General features: G+C 40.9%; 1 protein-coding gene and 1 long non-coding RNA gene across 4 annotated transcripts in view; one reads left to right on the top strand and one right to left on the bottom strand.

Annotated features, from left to right (window-relative positions):
• The window catches only part of OXR1 (oxidation resistance 1), a 225,029-nt gene extending 221,071 nt beyond the window's left edge, over positions 1–3,958 (bottom strand). For all 3 annotated transcript variants that reach the window (XM_034422177.3, XM_034422179.3, XM_087890848.1), the window contains exon 1: positions 3,708–3,958. The gene's annotated coding sequence lies outside the window, so the exon portion shown is untranslated. The remainder of the gene's footprint in view (positions 1–3,707) is intronic.
• LOC117668344 (uncharacterized) overlaps positions 3,458–15,986 on the top strand; it is a 32,358-nt gene continuing 19,829 nt past the window's right edge. The window contains exons 1-2 of the long non-coding RNA XR_009620137.2: positions 3,458–3,599; positions 4,203–4,287. This is a non-coding gene — a long non-coding RNA (uncharacterized LOC117668344). The remainder of the gene's footprint in view (positions 3,600–4,202; positions 4,288–15,986) is intronic.

Raw genomic sequence — 15,986 nt, 5'->3', positions numbered from 1 at the left:
TGGTCATAGGTCATTTTTTTCTAAACAGTTCATTTCTAAATGAAGTGTTGTAAATCAAGGACTATCTTGTATAGTTGTAGACTGGCAATATGCCTGAAATTTTGTCTTTAAAAACAAACTGTAAGGAAATCCCTTGATGCAATAATTTCAAACAAATAAAAGTTTAAAACTTTCTGCAAATTCATAGAAGCAGAACCCTTGGAATAAGACTTGATTTGAGTGGGAGGACATTTATTTATGAGCTGCACACATCCTGCTGTCAACTTTCACACGTAATCAGCATCTAACACATCACACACACACACACACACACACACACACACACACACAGAGAGAGAGAGAGAGATCTTGTGTCTGTATGTGCTCACGCATACTGTATATAACTTCTAAATAATATGGGTTTTTGAAGGTCTCAAATTCCATAATTCATAATAACCAAAGTTATTTAAAAATGCATTTATAGAAACTCTTGAGCTGTTAAACACATAAAAAATAAATAAACGTCTCTGTATATTTTCTAAAAATTCTTGCCTCACGCAGTCATTGATCTGACTGAGTCACTACAGTCATAAAACATTTCCCAATTAAGAAAAGATGAAAATGTCCTATGCTTCTTACTCAGTCTAGTTTTTCAGATGTCAGCCCTAGCTTCCAGAGCCAACTAGGTGGACTGAGGGAGCTGTGGACAAAAGCATCTGGAATAGGCTAGATGTCCATCGACCATTCTAAATTTCAGAAAGCAATAACATATTCTGGAACAAGCTTCTACAATATTAACATTTTGTAACCTGAAGTTCTTCAAAGACATAACTACTAGCAGGGCTGATTAGGACCTCTGCAGTGTATCATCTCAACATCTGGAGGGCACCAATTAAGCAAGGCCCTTCTAGAAAATCAGAGTGTGAAGAGCACAGAAATACTTATCTTGAAGTACACTTTCACTGCTGCTTGGCAGTCAGTCACTTTTATAGGAAAAAACGCTGAAGCACATTTTAAAGACATTATTGGGTTGCATCTGAATCTCTACTATCCTATCAGAACATCACTTCACTGAGGTATCACAGCTATCAGTTTCACTTGTGACAGAAACATGACACATTCTGCTCATTGACAGCTCTAACTAAAATTTAAAGAAAAATGAACCCAAAACATTATTATGATTCACAAAGCCATCACAATAAGCTAGTTGTCACAAAAAGAAGTAATTTAATGAATCCTATGTGAACCTATTAAACTAATTAGAACCAATTAGAAGCTTTGCAGAACTGATACTTCCATTCTGGTCTTTTTCTCAATCCAAAGTTTTGAAAAAGAAACATTTTTTTCCATTTCCCAATCATTTACAAATGGTTAACTATAAATAACTAAACAGCATTAGTTTTCATTAATTTTTGTTTTAATAAAACAGCTACCTTGCTTACAAAAGGCAATTTAAATATATCAGAAGTAAAACAGTTGTTTTATTTATATCTTTTTAATCAAAGAAAATATCATTTTCAGTTCTCTGAATCTCTTCCCAATTCAACTGTAGCTTAGCAAAAATAAAATTTTAGTTTCTATAGATTTTTTTTAGCAATTTAGAAAGGCAGTATATTTAATATAGGGGGTGTGTACACATAAGTTGTTTTCCTCAGTGCTACCATCTTATAGCTCTGCTCAAAATCATATTTAAAAATCCATTTGTTATGCATTCTTTACTGTTTATACCACTTATACACCGGTAAGTCAAAACTGGCAAGCAAGAAGAAGGATTGAGTTTACTTTAATATTTTCCAAGCCAAGTTATAAATTGCTTTTCAATCCCCAGAGAGGCATCTTTAATATATCAAGTCTGAATTCCATTTCTATTGTCTTAGTTACTCATTCTACTGCACCCCCCCCACCCATGGCATGCTTTGTATAATTGTGTAATTTAATTTGAATGCCAAGTACTGTTTAACCTAACATGTAGTCTGGCATGGGCAACATCACGGTCGACTCCTGGAGTTTACTACTTTTAAAGCCTGAGTGCATTAACCCTGTGAAAGTCTCCCTTCAGTTATGACATCTCTGGCACCATAACACTGTCAACACTGTTTTCGTACCAGCTATGCATATTTCCAGAGCTTGCGCTATGAGATTGACCAAGAGGGCACTGAGCTTTGGGGGGAAAAAAAACAGCATTATTCTGGCACCTGCAGAAAGAACCAGGAGACCAGCTGAAGACCCACTACAAATTTATGCTGCAGGTATCTAAGACACCTTCCTTTCTTCCAGAGAGGACCTTGAATGTAGAATGGGGGAAGAGAGTCAATACTTTTCTCTTATTCATTCACAAAAGCTGGAATTTCCCCCAGAGGAAGCAAAGCATGGATGTGCCACGGGAGAGGAAGATCTCCGGCTGATGCTCTCTTGCCACAAGGCTTTCCAGACACCACCAGCTGGTCACCAGCCCAACAAGCAGCATGGGGTTGGCAAGGTAGAGCCATTGACCCCATAAATGCTAATCTAAAGCACCCCACTCTCCCACCCGTCCCCATGGCACAAAAGCTGTGCCATCCCAGCCGGGCTCCCAACCTTTAAGGTGGGCATGGCTGTCCTAAAGCAAGGGGGTCTACTTAACTAACTACACCATCCGGCCCCAGATCTCTAGCTGGTGCATTTCATGCAAGGAAGGAAGTCCAAAGGGCCCCCCTTCCTCCGGGCGAACGGAATTGCTTTTTCTTGGTGTTTGTTTGTTTTTTTTTTCTTCTCTCTCTCTCTCTACAAAAATGGGTCAGGAGTCGTAGGCTTTAAGGCTTCGGGTACTGCGGCTTGCGCAAGCGGCCGGCCCCGTTAATCCACTCAGCCCGGGTCACTGGCGTAAAACTCCCGAGCGCCATTCTCCATAGCCGAGCGCCGGGCGAGAGAAGTCGGGGAAAGCCAACTCGCCACTGCCGTTGGATGCGCGGGGGACGAGGTGGAGGGGTGTCTTCTTTTTCCCTCCACCAGCAGCACCCGACCCCCTTTCCACGCCGGACACTCTCGCGTGGAATTGCCCAAGCGCTTTTGAAGCTTCGAGTTCAGCCGTTCCCCCACCTTCTCTTCTCTGCCCGGCCCCTGCCGGTTATTTTAACCTTTTCTGACAGCCCCGCAAAAAAACAAAAACGAACACCTTATCCTATACCCCCGTTACTCCCCACCCCCCCCCGCGCTCTTTCTCCACACGGCCGACCTTCGCTTCTTCCCTTCCGATGCCCTCCTTCCAGAAAAATCAGCAAAGTGGCCGGAGAACCGAAATTGGGCACGCGGGGCGCACCGGAGAAGCCGGAGCCTGAGCTCCGCGCGTCAACGGAATATTAGTAAACCCTCCAGCCTGAAGCGGAGGGAGGGAGGGAAGTAAAAGCCCAAGAACATGGCGATACGGTGGCCAGCGAGCCTCCCGAGAGGACTCTCTCTCTCTCTCTCTCTCTCTCCAAGCTGAGGAAACTATCCCGACCGGGTTAGGAAACCGGAGCCCCCCGCGCGCGCGCGACGAGTCCCTTCGCTTTGTCTCCAGCCCCGTCGAGCGGACAGCTCCCTTGCTTCCTAAGCCCTTTCCAGCTTCTGCTAAAACGCCTGGAAGCTTTGGCTGCTTTGGGGTAACCGCTACGGACACCCCCCCCCGCTTCCTTCCCCGCCCCTGCGACTTCAGGGACTGAGAGGAAGACGGAGGGGAGGCGGCATAAGAAAGCCGAGAAAAAACTTACTTGTGCCGTGGAGGCGCCGGCGGTGCAGAAGAGCGGGAGGGTGGGGTGGGGGGCGCGTTCGTCCGCTTGACTGCTTCCTCGCAAAAGCTCGCTCAGCTCAGCCTCGGCAGCCAGTCAGAAGGAGCGAGCGCGTGCGCCACGGCCCTCTTCCCAGTTGAATGGGATTAGCCGAGCGCGCATCCCGGCCTCTTGGAGCCGCCGAGCCAACGTTCGGGCATGCTCAGTCGGCTGACCTTCCCCGTGTAGAAAGTACCATTGAAGTGGAGGGAGGGAGGGAAAACGGGACGGGCGGGGGGGGGGGGACGCAAGGAGGAAAGAAATGGATGCTACCATCAAGAGGCGAGCTAAAAATAGACGCGGAGGGAGAAAGGGGGGAATTGCTGGAAGTTAAAGAGACAGGAGCCGAGCTGAGGAGGCGCTCTCTCTCTCTCTCTCTCTCTCTCTCTCTCTCTCTCTCTCTCTCTCTCTCTCTCTCTCTCTCTTCTCTGATTTCAGGTTCAAGCCTGGCGTGGACCAATGTAGCAGAAGAGCAGGATGCTCTCCTCACTATAAACACTATATGAGCACATCTAGAATGGTGGTAAGGAATGGTCATTAAGGAAAGAAAATCCCATGGTTGTATTAAAACTTGTATGAAGCATTTGTATGTGAATAGAATAGAATAGAATAGAATAGAATAGAATAGAATAGAATAGAATAGAATAGAATAGAATTCTTTATTGGCCCAGTTTGATTGGACACACAAGGAATTTGTCTTTGGTGCATATGCTCTCAGTGTACATAAAAAGACACGATACATTCATCAAGAATCATAAGATACAACAATTAATGATGGTCATAGGGTACAAATAAGCAATCAAATCATACTAGGAAACAATCAATATAAATTGCAAGGATACAAGCAACAAAGTTACAGTCATAAGTGGGAAAAGATGGGTGATAAGAAGGATGAGAAGTCTAATAGTAATGCAGACTTAGTAAATAGTTTGAGGGAATTATTGTATTTTTCGAAGTATAAAACGCACCTTTTTCCCCACTAAAAAGGGGTGAAAATGTAGGTGCGTCTTATACACCGAATGTAGCCCCACCCACCCACTGGTCCCCACCCTTTGGCCTCTGCCTTGCAGCAGTTACCTCCTTGCAAGCAAACAGCAAGAAAAAAACAGCTTCTTTCAGCTTCAGCACAGTCTAATTAGCACAAGTTGATTGGATCGGCCTCCTGACTCTCAGCTAATTTGCTCTCAGCTGTTTTGTGTAGGGCTCTGCTGCTTGCTGCAAAGAGGTAAATTGCTAGAGCAGATTTTTTTTTCCTTGTGCTAATCTAGCTATGCTGAAAACAAAAATGAGAGTAAAGCAGGCTGTTTGCTGCAATGAGGCAAAATTGTGCAGAGACAGAGGGAGATTTCTTTTTCTTCTTTTGCTCACCAAAAAAGGTAGGTGCGTCTTATATTCCAGTGCATCTTATACTCCGAAAAATATGGTAGTTGTTTAGCAGAGTGATGGCGTTTGGGGGAAAAATTGTTCTTGTGTCTAGTTGTTTTGGTGTGCAGTGCTCTATAGCGTCATTTTGAGGGTAGGATGTACTGCACCTTTTATTGTACACAAAATGGCAAAGAAAGCCTCTGGTAACACATGCCGTGCAAAAACATACACGTAGGTAAGTATCTTCTCTTTCAATTTTCTGAAAGAGAATTTGGCTCATAAGTAACATTTTTTATTTATTTGGCATGGAGTTAGCAGTCCAAGGTAATTGTCCTGCATTTCATTAATCCTGGATGTCCTATAGAAGCCACAATGACCCTACATCATAATACAATGATGCCATTGTATTAGTGTTATATAGCAGGTAATATTATGCAAATTGCATGATTTATTTAATTTGCATCATGATAATTGACCTATGATGTTGTTGGCCCCTTGCAGATGCCAAATGATTAATTAATGGTCTTTCTCTCTAGATTTCTATGCTTCAATTAAATCCCAAAGAAAGACATTATGGCAGAATTTGTGTCAGGCAGAAGGAAAATATGCAAATTCAGACAAAGTTATTTTGCTTGAAGGTTGTACAACAGAAAATGGCACCCGGTCTCTCTCTTTAAGAATAATAAACATTAAAAACACCACCAAGAAAAATATCAAAGAAGTTGCAGGCATAAGGTTAAAAAAAATATGAAGCAACTATGTAAGGGAGCTAATATTAGCTCAATTGAACTTTGGTATAGATGGACAGCGTATGGTTTGTCAATTGCATAATCTGTTCTCATCGATCAAGTTTATGCTACCAAAATTCAATGAAAATAATAATCCTTGATTTTCCCATTATATATTTATGAATAAGAACTTAAAGAGAAACGTTAGACCTGTGACAGGATTAATGCATTCATTTTGAGCAAAAACACTTGACCTTTTCCTTCCAAGTTCATAGCCATCATACTTCACCTTAGACACCAATATAAATAAATTAAGTTTGACTCCTATCCAGAAGAAAATTGTCTATCTTTCTGTGTTGTTTCATAAATAGAGAAGATCATTCATTCTTGATCCAGTCTGGTGTACCCAAGTGATTCTAATGATATAAGCAGTCACAACTAAAATATAGTCGTATTTTAATATTTTACAATTTCCTGGATGAATGTAGGTTCCAATATGTCTCATAAGCCCTGAAATCTATATAATTTTTTTCTTGGAGACAACATCTGTTAGAGCACAGCGGTGTCAGAGATTGACCTTTGTTTGTGAAACTCTTCTTGGGACAATCATTTCTATATGGTTCCCTTTGTTCTCCATATTCTAGAGAAAATGCAGCGTGCACTTTAACGATGTATTTAGCAGTCATGAATAAGAGGAATGCTTAATTTTGTGAATTCTATTTGTAGCCAATTTTGTCCTCGTTTAATTGCAGTGCTTAAGAGTTGTTCTGCTTTTTGAAATAATTATTTTTAATACCCCTAAAAATAAAAGAATAAATTATTTGCATTGGGAGCATGGACAGATGAGTAAAACACATTTGTATTCAATAGGAAGTGTGCAAATCAGAGGTGGGTTTCAGCAGGTTCTGATCACTTCTGGAGAACCGGTAGCGTAAATTTTGAGTAGTTCAGAGAATCGGTAGTAAAAATTCTGACTTGCCCTGCCCCCATCTATTCTCTGCCTTCCAAGTCCCAGGTGATCGGGAGGAAATGGGGATTTTGCAGTAACCTTCCCCTGGATTGGGGAAGGAATGAAGATTTTACAGTATCCTTCCCCTGTCATGCCCACCAAGCTACACCCACCAAGCCATGCCAGGCCCATCAAGCCACGCCCACAGAACCGGTAGTAAAAATATTTGAAACCCACCAGTGGTGCAAATAGTGTGTTCTATAGCAGCTCTAATAAATGGTATACAGAAGGCAATTCGGGTTCAACTTCTGCAATTAGAAGAATCAAGCTATGGAGAAAAAAAGTGGTTGAGGAATAGTAACATTATCAAGCACAAATCTGGACTGTTGGAAGAAATATCCATCTGATTCAGTTCCAAGTCAGGAGAAAGATGCTGGAAACATGGAAACCGATTGGAAAGATGGTTTAATGATGAACAGAACCACCAAGCACATGGTTCTGGTGCAGCTGACTACATGTAGTTGAAAGTGAGGAGTTTTTATTCCTTCTCTTAGGCTTTGAGCTTCCTATTCCTGTGCAAGAACATGTATTCTATTGGCTGTTGTAGGGGTCATAGCTGGCTCTGTAGGTTGTCTGAACTCTCAGGTTTGGTTGAAGTTTGGCTGATGCAATGAAGGGGCTTGGTTTTGTTTTTTTTTGCTTTAATTTATATGCTGCCCTTCTCCAGAGACTCAGGGCGGCTTACAATGTGTTAAGCATTGGGCAATTCCTATTGTGGCTGAGGCTGAACAAAGGTAACCCTACCTTTGTTCAGACTTTGCTGCAAAGAATTTGCTTAAAGATGGAAAAATTCAGCACTATCCACAAAGAGTAGTGAAGATGATGGAACTATGTTGACTTCTTTGATCAGAGAAAAGACATTGGGATGGCCTGGGGTGGAGATGTACAGCTGCGTATCATCAGCGTACTGATGGAACTCCACCCCAAAGCCACGGATGATCTCACCCAGCAGCTTCACATAAATGTTGAACAGAAGGGGCGAGAGAACCGACCCTTGTGGCACCCCACAAACGAGGCACCTCGGGGTCGACCTCTGCCCCCCTGCCAACACCAACTGCGACCGGTCAGAGAGATAGGAGGAGAACCACCACAAAACGGTGCCCCCCACTCCCAACCCCTCCAACCGGTGCAGCAAGATACCATGGTCGATGGTATCAAAAGCCGCTGAGAGATCTAACAGGACCAGGATAGAGGAGCAACCCCTATCCCGAGCCCTCCAGAGATCATCCACCAAGGCGACCAATGCCATTTCCATGCTGTACCCAGGCCGGAAGCCGGACTGGAGCGGATCCAGATAGACAGCTTCATCAAGGTACCCAGGAAGCTGTCACGCCACCACACTCAACAACCTTCGCCAAGAAGGGAAGGTTGGAGACCGGATGATAGTTAGCCAAAACAGCCGGGTCCAGAGCAGGTTTCTTGAGGAGGGGCCTCACCACCGCCTCTTTCAAGGCGGATGGCAAGACACCCTCCCTCAACGAAGCATTGATAATCCCCTGGAGCCAGCCTCGCGTAACCTCCCGGGAGGCCAGCATCAACCAGGAGGGACACGGGTCCATGACACCATCTAACCACCTCATCCTCTGCCATCCCCTTCTCCTTTTGCCTTCAATATTTCCCAACATCAAGTTCTTTTCCAATGAGTGTTCTCATTTGCTGGCCAAAGGATTTGAACTTCAGTATCTAACTATGTTTTATTGAATGGGTTTGGATATCACTAAGCTAAAAACAAGCTAATGTGCTTACTTGAAGCATAAACCAAATTGAAACATATTAATGATTATCACAATGTGGCATTTTGATTTTGGCTTCGTGTGAAGTATAAGTTGATATTGGTAAAATGAGATTGACTGGCAAACCATGATTTATGATTTCACAAGATAGGCAACTGTGCTTTATCATGATTAATAACCTCAATCCATATCTCGGCCGAATGTAGTTTTAACTGGAATTATGTAGGAAACAAGAGAGGCTATGGACATTAAGTTCACCTAACTCTAATTTTTAAATTATGTTTTGTCAAAAGACGAAATAAAGATGAGCACCAACACTGTGTAATGTAATGTGAGTGTTAGATTACTATGTTAAAAATAGCATAGAATTCTAATAGAAGAAAATTTGCACCATTATTGTCATAGAAGTACCAGTTTGAAGACATTAAAATGCAACAATGAAGACTAATAGAGTAATAAACTTGCTTCAGTTTAACAATAGTTATAAGTAATAGTTATATAAATTTCTTAATTTCATTATCAATATTTAGCAAGTGTTGCTAAATAAGTTTTTTAGAAGCATAACAAAAATATTTTTATCTGTTCTTAACTCACAGCTTCCCAGATTCTATTCCTTAAATGATTCTGGAATTGAAGTGAATCAAAAAGGCTGCACAGCTTATCATTCTCCATTATTATTGCAGCTCAAAGTGGAAAAAATTGTGATTGTTGAATGCCCTTTTCTGAAATTCCAAGGACAAACTGATATGAAAACTTCATAACTTCTATAATGTGTTAGCTTTTCCTACTCATTATGGTAAAGACATCATTTTCATTTCTAGCTTTTTTTTTACATATTTTAGAGACTGACTTTAGCAGAGCAAATAGTCATGCCCATTAATTTAATGATAAATAATGCAAATCAATGTCAGATTTTTCTCCACAAGTTAAATAATTAAATAATTATTATTTCAATTAAGTGATAATTTTTACATGACCTTTCTTTATTATAATATTCCCACTAGTTCATAAACAGTTTATTATTCCTGAAAACAACAAAAATAGAAAGCACACCTCTCACACCTTTTATCAATACTCATAATGTTAATAATATATAATGTAATGTAATACCATACCATGCCATGCCATGCCATGCCATACCATAATAATATAATATAATACCATATCATATCATATCATATACAATACAATACAATACAATACAATACAATAAGTTTCTTCACAAATTAATATTAGGACAATATAAAAAAAAGAAATATCGTACCTATTGTTACATACATTTTCAGTGCATATATAACATGAATATAAACTATTAATTATTTTAGGAATTATGTACAAAGATAATTCCAGAATGCCAACTGGATTATATATGTTTTAAGGAAGTTTCAGGCATAACTAGTAATGCAGAAGTAATTTACTTTAAAACAATATTTTATTTTAGTCATGGCCTGTTTTTAAAGGTCACATATTACCCTTGGATCAAAAATAATTGTCCACGTTGTCTGTATTAGATCAAGATTAAATTCATTTGAGAGTCAGATGGGCTTCTAAATATTTTTGTCAAAATCCTTAACATTATGATTGCACTAAAGTTTACTTCTTATAATAAATGTCTACATATATATATATATATTTTAAAAAAATACAAGCTTTTAATCTAAATAAATTTAATAAATATATCAAATAAATAAACTTGAAGATATCTGGAGTTCAACTGCCAGAATTCTCTAGCCAATGTGGTGACTGTGGAATTCTGGGAACTGAAGTCCATATCTTCAAACTTCCAGAATTAAAAGACAGACCTTGACTACTATTTCTTATAGATAAATTCTTATAATACATTCAGAGTATTTGTACAATTGTGCACTGGCAATAAATATAGAATTGTTGTTTAACAAACATTAAATGAACATCCCCATTTCTGAGGAAGGATATTACCCTATTTTTGGAATTTTCATAATCATATAGTTAGTGACCATTGCAAACAGAATAATGGACTAAATGGATTCTTGATCTGATACAGTAAGACCTTTTACCTATCTAAGTTCTATGAATTCTGACAATCATTTACTAAATCCCATATGTCAACTGTACCCAATTCAGAAATGGGTATATTTGTCCCTTCAAAGGGCACAGAGACTTAGTTAATCATCTAAGAAGTATCTGTTCAAACAACCCTTCTGTGTTCTCTGGAAGAGATATTAATTTTATGAATATAAAAAGGGTTTTCTGGATTAATGTACCACAAAGCTGAACATCTATCCTGTCATACACAGTGGAAGGCTTTAAGCTTACTTTTCTATCCCAAATAAATGAGGATTCACTGCTAGCGATCGCTGTAAGGCATTATACTTCCTTAGTTTTTCTCAAGCACAGTTCTGATTGGATTTTTACAAAGATAATGCCAGTGATTTATATGCGCAGTAGAAATTTCATGATGACATATTTAAAGCATCTAACTGCAAAGTATACAGTTGAATCCTACTACAATGAATGAAATGCAGTATATCTGATTTTATCATTGTCTACTTGCTGCATCCACCCATCCAATAAATAAGAACATAAATAAGAGTTCCTGTTTTCTGTGACAAGTTTCCCATTGGCAGGTTATAAATGACATGATAGAAAGGATATTCTGAATGTTCCTCAGCATTTAAATGCATTAAACTAAGGCTGAATGACTGGACAAAAGGTGAGATATAAGTAAAAATAGTAATAGTAGTGATAAAGTACCTAATTTACATTGCTATAGACTGTAAAGATAAATGTTTGGAGAAATTTGGTATTAGTCCTACCATACAGCAATAGCAATAGCACTTAGACTTATATACAGCTTTACAATGTTTTACAGGCTTCTCTAATCAGTTTACAGAGTCAGCATGTTGCCCCCGACAATCTGGATCCTCAATTTACCGACCTCCGAGGATGGAAGGCTGATGGAAGTCATATCCTTGAGCCATATCAGGAAACCAAATCCATAGGAAGACTAAAAGTACTTATATTAAGTCTGGCTATAATATAATCTTACAACTCTGCTTAAATAGCGGCAGAGGTCAATAAATACAAGTTCATCTTTTGGCAACCATAAGACCAGGAATATTATTTATTTATTTGTATCCTGCCTTTATTATTGTCATGAAAAACTCAAGGCAGTAAACGTATCCAACACACCTCTTCCTCCTATTTTTCTTACAACAACAATACTGGGAGGTGAGTTGGGCTGAGAGAGAGAGAGAGAGTGTGACTGGCCCAAAGTCTCCCAGTGGCTTTCGTGGCTAAGGTGAGACTTGAATGCACAGTCTCCTGCTTTCTAGCTGGTGCCTTAATCATTAGACCAAACTGGCTCTCAATATTATGCATTGTAAGAAAAATAAATTGACATGAGTTAATAAACAGGAGGAAGGAAAGTTAACAGAAGAATCTGTGGATGGATGGATGGATGGATGGATGAATATATGTTCAGGTAATCCTCATTTAGTTACCACAGGATCAGCAAAAGGCAATACTGTACATGTCCATACTTACTGCATCTGCAGGTTGCCATTTGATAGCCCTGTTTATTTAAGCAGCATATTGTTTTTATGGAAGGATGCTTGGATGTTGGGGCCCTATGACAAATTTGCAATTTAAATTTGCAGGATAGCCGTTGACCTCCGCTTTCATTTGCTTACAGTTGAATTTTGGTTGGACAAGTGCTTTAGAAACAACGGACATCTGCTTTGCAAAGTTATCCAACTTGTCAATCTTAAGGAAATACCGTATTTTTCGCACTATAAGACGCTCCAGACTATAAGACGCACCTAGTTTTTGGGGAAGAAAACAAGAAAAAAAATCTGTCTCTGCCTCCCAGCAATTTGCTTCCTTGAAGCAAACAGCAAGCTGGTCAGCTTCAGCACAGCTGGATTTAGCACGAGCAGCTGATTGGTGGTTGGATCGGCCTTCCGGAATGCTGCCGATCAGCTGTTCCAGGCTGCAGGAATTGCTGCCGCCTATCGCCGCCACCTATTGCTGCCTCCGTGTGCCCCATTTTGAGCCTCCACACATCCCGTCTTTGGCCCGTTCCAGGCGGCGGCAATTGCCACCGCCTATTGCTGCCACTGCCATTCAACAGCAATAGGAGGCAGCGGCAATCCTCACCCCATGGAACAGGCTGAAAACGGGACATGCGGAGGCCGAAAATGGGGCACGTGGAGGTGGCGATAAGTGGCGGCTATGCGCAGTGGTGATGGCAGCAATGGGCAGCAGCAATCCCCACAGCCTGGAACACTGATCAGCAGTATTCCGGGAGGCTGATCCAACTACCAATCAGCTGCTCATGCTAAATCAGGCTCTGCTGAAGCTGACCAGGCTTTTTGCTGTTTATTGCAGGGAGGCAAATTGCTGGGAAGCAGAGGCTGAAGGGTGGGGGCTGGTGGGTGGGCGGAGCTTCAGCAACATTTGCTCTATAAGACGCACAGACATTTCCACCCACTTGGGGGGGGGAGTGCATCTAATAGACCCAAAAATAAGGTAGATAGGATTTCCTGCACCATCAGCCCCATCACCTAGAGACTGGATCTGATTGTTGAAAGCTACTAGGGAGGTGACAGGAGGAAGGATATAGGCAGTTGAAATGGGCTAGATAATGAGATGATGTCTTCACATAGAGAAAGAGGATAAGCTTAAAGAAGACCTGAAAATATATGAAGTGATGGAATGTTTGTCTACAAGCATAGAAAGGCATGAAGAGATATACTGCATGGTGCTGATGTAAACCAGGTAGAGACACATTGATTTTCCTTTTTTCTCTGGTGTTAATTTCTTTGATTTACTCTTACTCCGTCTTCTGCACGTTGCATAAAACTGCTTATCCCTAAAAAGGAATGGTGTGACATGTATGTAAGTAAAGACTTGCTTGTTGTCACAAGAGAAATAAAAGCAGTTGCAGATAAAATCTTGCAATAAAAGTGATTACAAAATCCAGAAAATTCTATGGACGGGCTTCTACCGTGTTTCCCCAAAAATAAGACCCTGTCTTATATTTTTTTGAACCCCGAAATAATTGGCCTTATTTTCAGGGAGGGAGGTCTTATTATTTTGGGGCGCGTGGAGCAAGATGGGGCTCCTCTTGCCGTTTTACCTGATTTCCAGCTCTGTGTTTAAATATTTTTGGGGATGGCTTATTTTTGGGGGGAGGCTTATTTTAGCGCATGTGCTCAAAAGCCTAATTGGGCTTATTATCAGTGGATGTCTTATTTTTGGGGAAATAGGGTATATTGATTTAAAACTAGCATATCTTTATTTATTTTTCTACAGTATTTCTTCCACATTCTCTGTCATCATCAGGTTGTTGTAGATTTGGAGGGGGGACGACAAGTTTTTATATAGAGAAAAGAAGGATAGAAGGGACATGATAGCCGTATTCCAGTATTTGAGAGGCTGCCAGAAAGAGGAGGGGATCAATTTATTTTCCAAAATACCAGAAGGCAGGACAAGAAACAGTGAATTAAAGTTCCAGAGGTAGTATTCAGCAGGTTCTGACCAGTTCTGGAGATCCGGTAGCAGAAATTTTGAGTAGTTTGGAGAACCAGTAAATACCACCTGTCAAGTTTACAAAAGATGCCCTAATTAATTCATGAGCCATGATCCAAACTTCAAAGGAAATATAGTCATTTATTAGGAGCGACATTCCGGCAATACTCGGATGCAGTTAGGACTGATCCCACGTAGATTTACGATCCCCTATGACCCTGTCTCTCCCCTCCTCTCTGGCCATGTCATAAATCACATTCTCCAATTACCCACTTTGGCTGGCTGTGAAACCTTACACCCTCCTTCTGATTGCGGTCAGAAAAAATGTATGGAATTCACTTCAGTTCTCCCTCCCTCCTGCTCATGGCAACTTGATTTTTGGGATTTTGCAGTATCCTTCCGCTGCCATGCCCACCAAGCCACACCCACAGAACCGGTAGTAAAAAAATTTGAAACCCACCACTGTATAGGATCTCTTGCTTGAGCAGGAGGCTGGATTAAAAGACCTCCAAGGTCCCTTCCAGCTCAATTCTGATTCTAATTCAGACAGGAAGCCACATTAATAGACACTTGCAAGTCTGAAAGTAGAAACATATCATCACTTATTACTTTTAGCAGCATGATCCATTAGGGCAAATCCTAAATTTCTTTCTTAAACTACTGGGGGCTCCTGCCTCTCTTCTCTGATTGTTTCTTAAGGCAGCCTTTCTTCTCCTCAGTTTCCCAAGATGTGCAAAAAAATCAGTTCTTAGAGGAATGGAATTGATTAAATCAAGGAGATAAATAGACATATAAAGATAAATAGACATATAAAGCCACAGCCTATTATTTTATTAGAAGAATCCCATTGGTTTGCAATGGAAAAATATTTTCCTTTGGCACCTGGCATTCCTAAACTGTCCCTCCTCTTTAATTTATGAAATATGCTTTCCTCCATATTCCTTTATTATTATTATTATTTATTAAATCACTATGCTCCCATCTCCCAAACAAGGTTACTCTTTCTTGCTTTATTTTTCTCATTTTGATTTCTGAAGAAAAACGGGTGCAACAAGGGACTGAGGTCCATTATCATATAACCTTTATTTATGAATATGTATGCTTACATCATCAGTTGCTTGTGTATTAGTTTCTCCAACCCTTTTGAAATGAATAAATATGAGTGTATCTCTTTTGTTGGGTGATGTCTCTCTCAATTTTCTGTGGGAGGAATCCCACTAGCACGCATTGTTTAATTAATACTGCAGTGAGTCTTAATGATTTCCTTTGGGTCCTGTGTTTGGATTCCACAAAGGCCATCCACACATTCTCTTATAGCTTTCTTCTTAAACTACATACTTTATGTATCATAAAAGTAAACAGTGATGCTCATTAATGGAATTCTGAGACCACAGATGCATTGATCTACAACTCTCATGAACTACTCCCAAGGTGAGGCCTTTAAAATTGTCTGCTTCAGGGGTGTCAAACTCAAGGCCCAGAGGCCAGTTGCAGGAAGCCGTTGCAGCTGAAAATGGAGCTCTGGAGCCCATTTTCACTGGCAGAGCATTTGGGCCACCACAGGTGCCCCCGACATGAGTGATGTCGTGCTGGCCACACCCATCTCGGGGCCCCAAGGTCAAACGCATGCTGCAAAAAGGGGATTGAGGGGTTTTTTAGGGAAACTTTTTGATAGATTTTTAAGGGATTTTAAGGGGTGGGAGGGTTGTGTGGGTTTGGGGGTTAACCCACGGGGGGAGGGGTCCGGCCCAGCTGTTAGTGGGGCCACGGAGGGTGCAGATTCCGGGGGTAAGGGGGACATTAGAGTCCATTCTGTCGAGGGCTTTTCTATCAATGTGTTGAGTGGGAGGGGCAGATACGGCGGGAGCAGGGGGCC

This window comes from Pantherophis guttatus, chromosome 3 (genome assembly GCF_059756535.1).
Source record: "Pantherophis guttatus breed Tessera chromosome 3, ASM5975653v1, whole genome shotgun sequence".
Classification (NCBI taxonomy): domain Eukaryota; kingdom Metazoa; phylum Chordata; class Lepidosauria; order Squamata; family Colubridae; genus Pantherophis; species Pantherophis guttatus.
The sequence above is the reverse complement of the archived record's forward strand: the minus strand, read 5'-3'. Positions and strand labels throughout refer to the sequence as shown.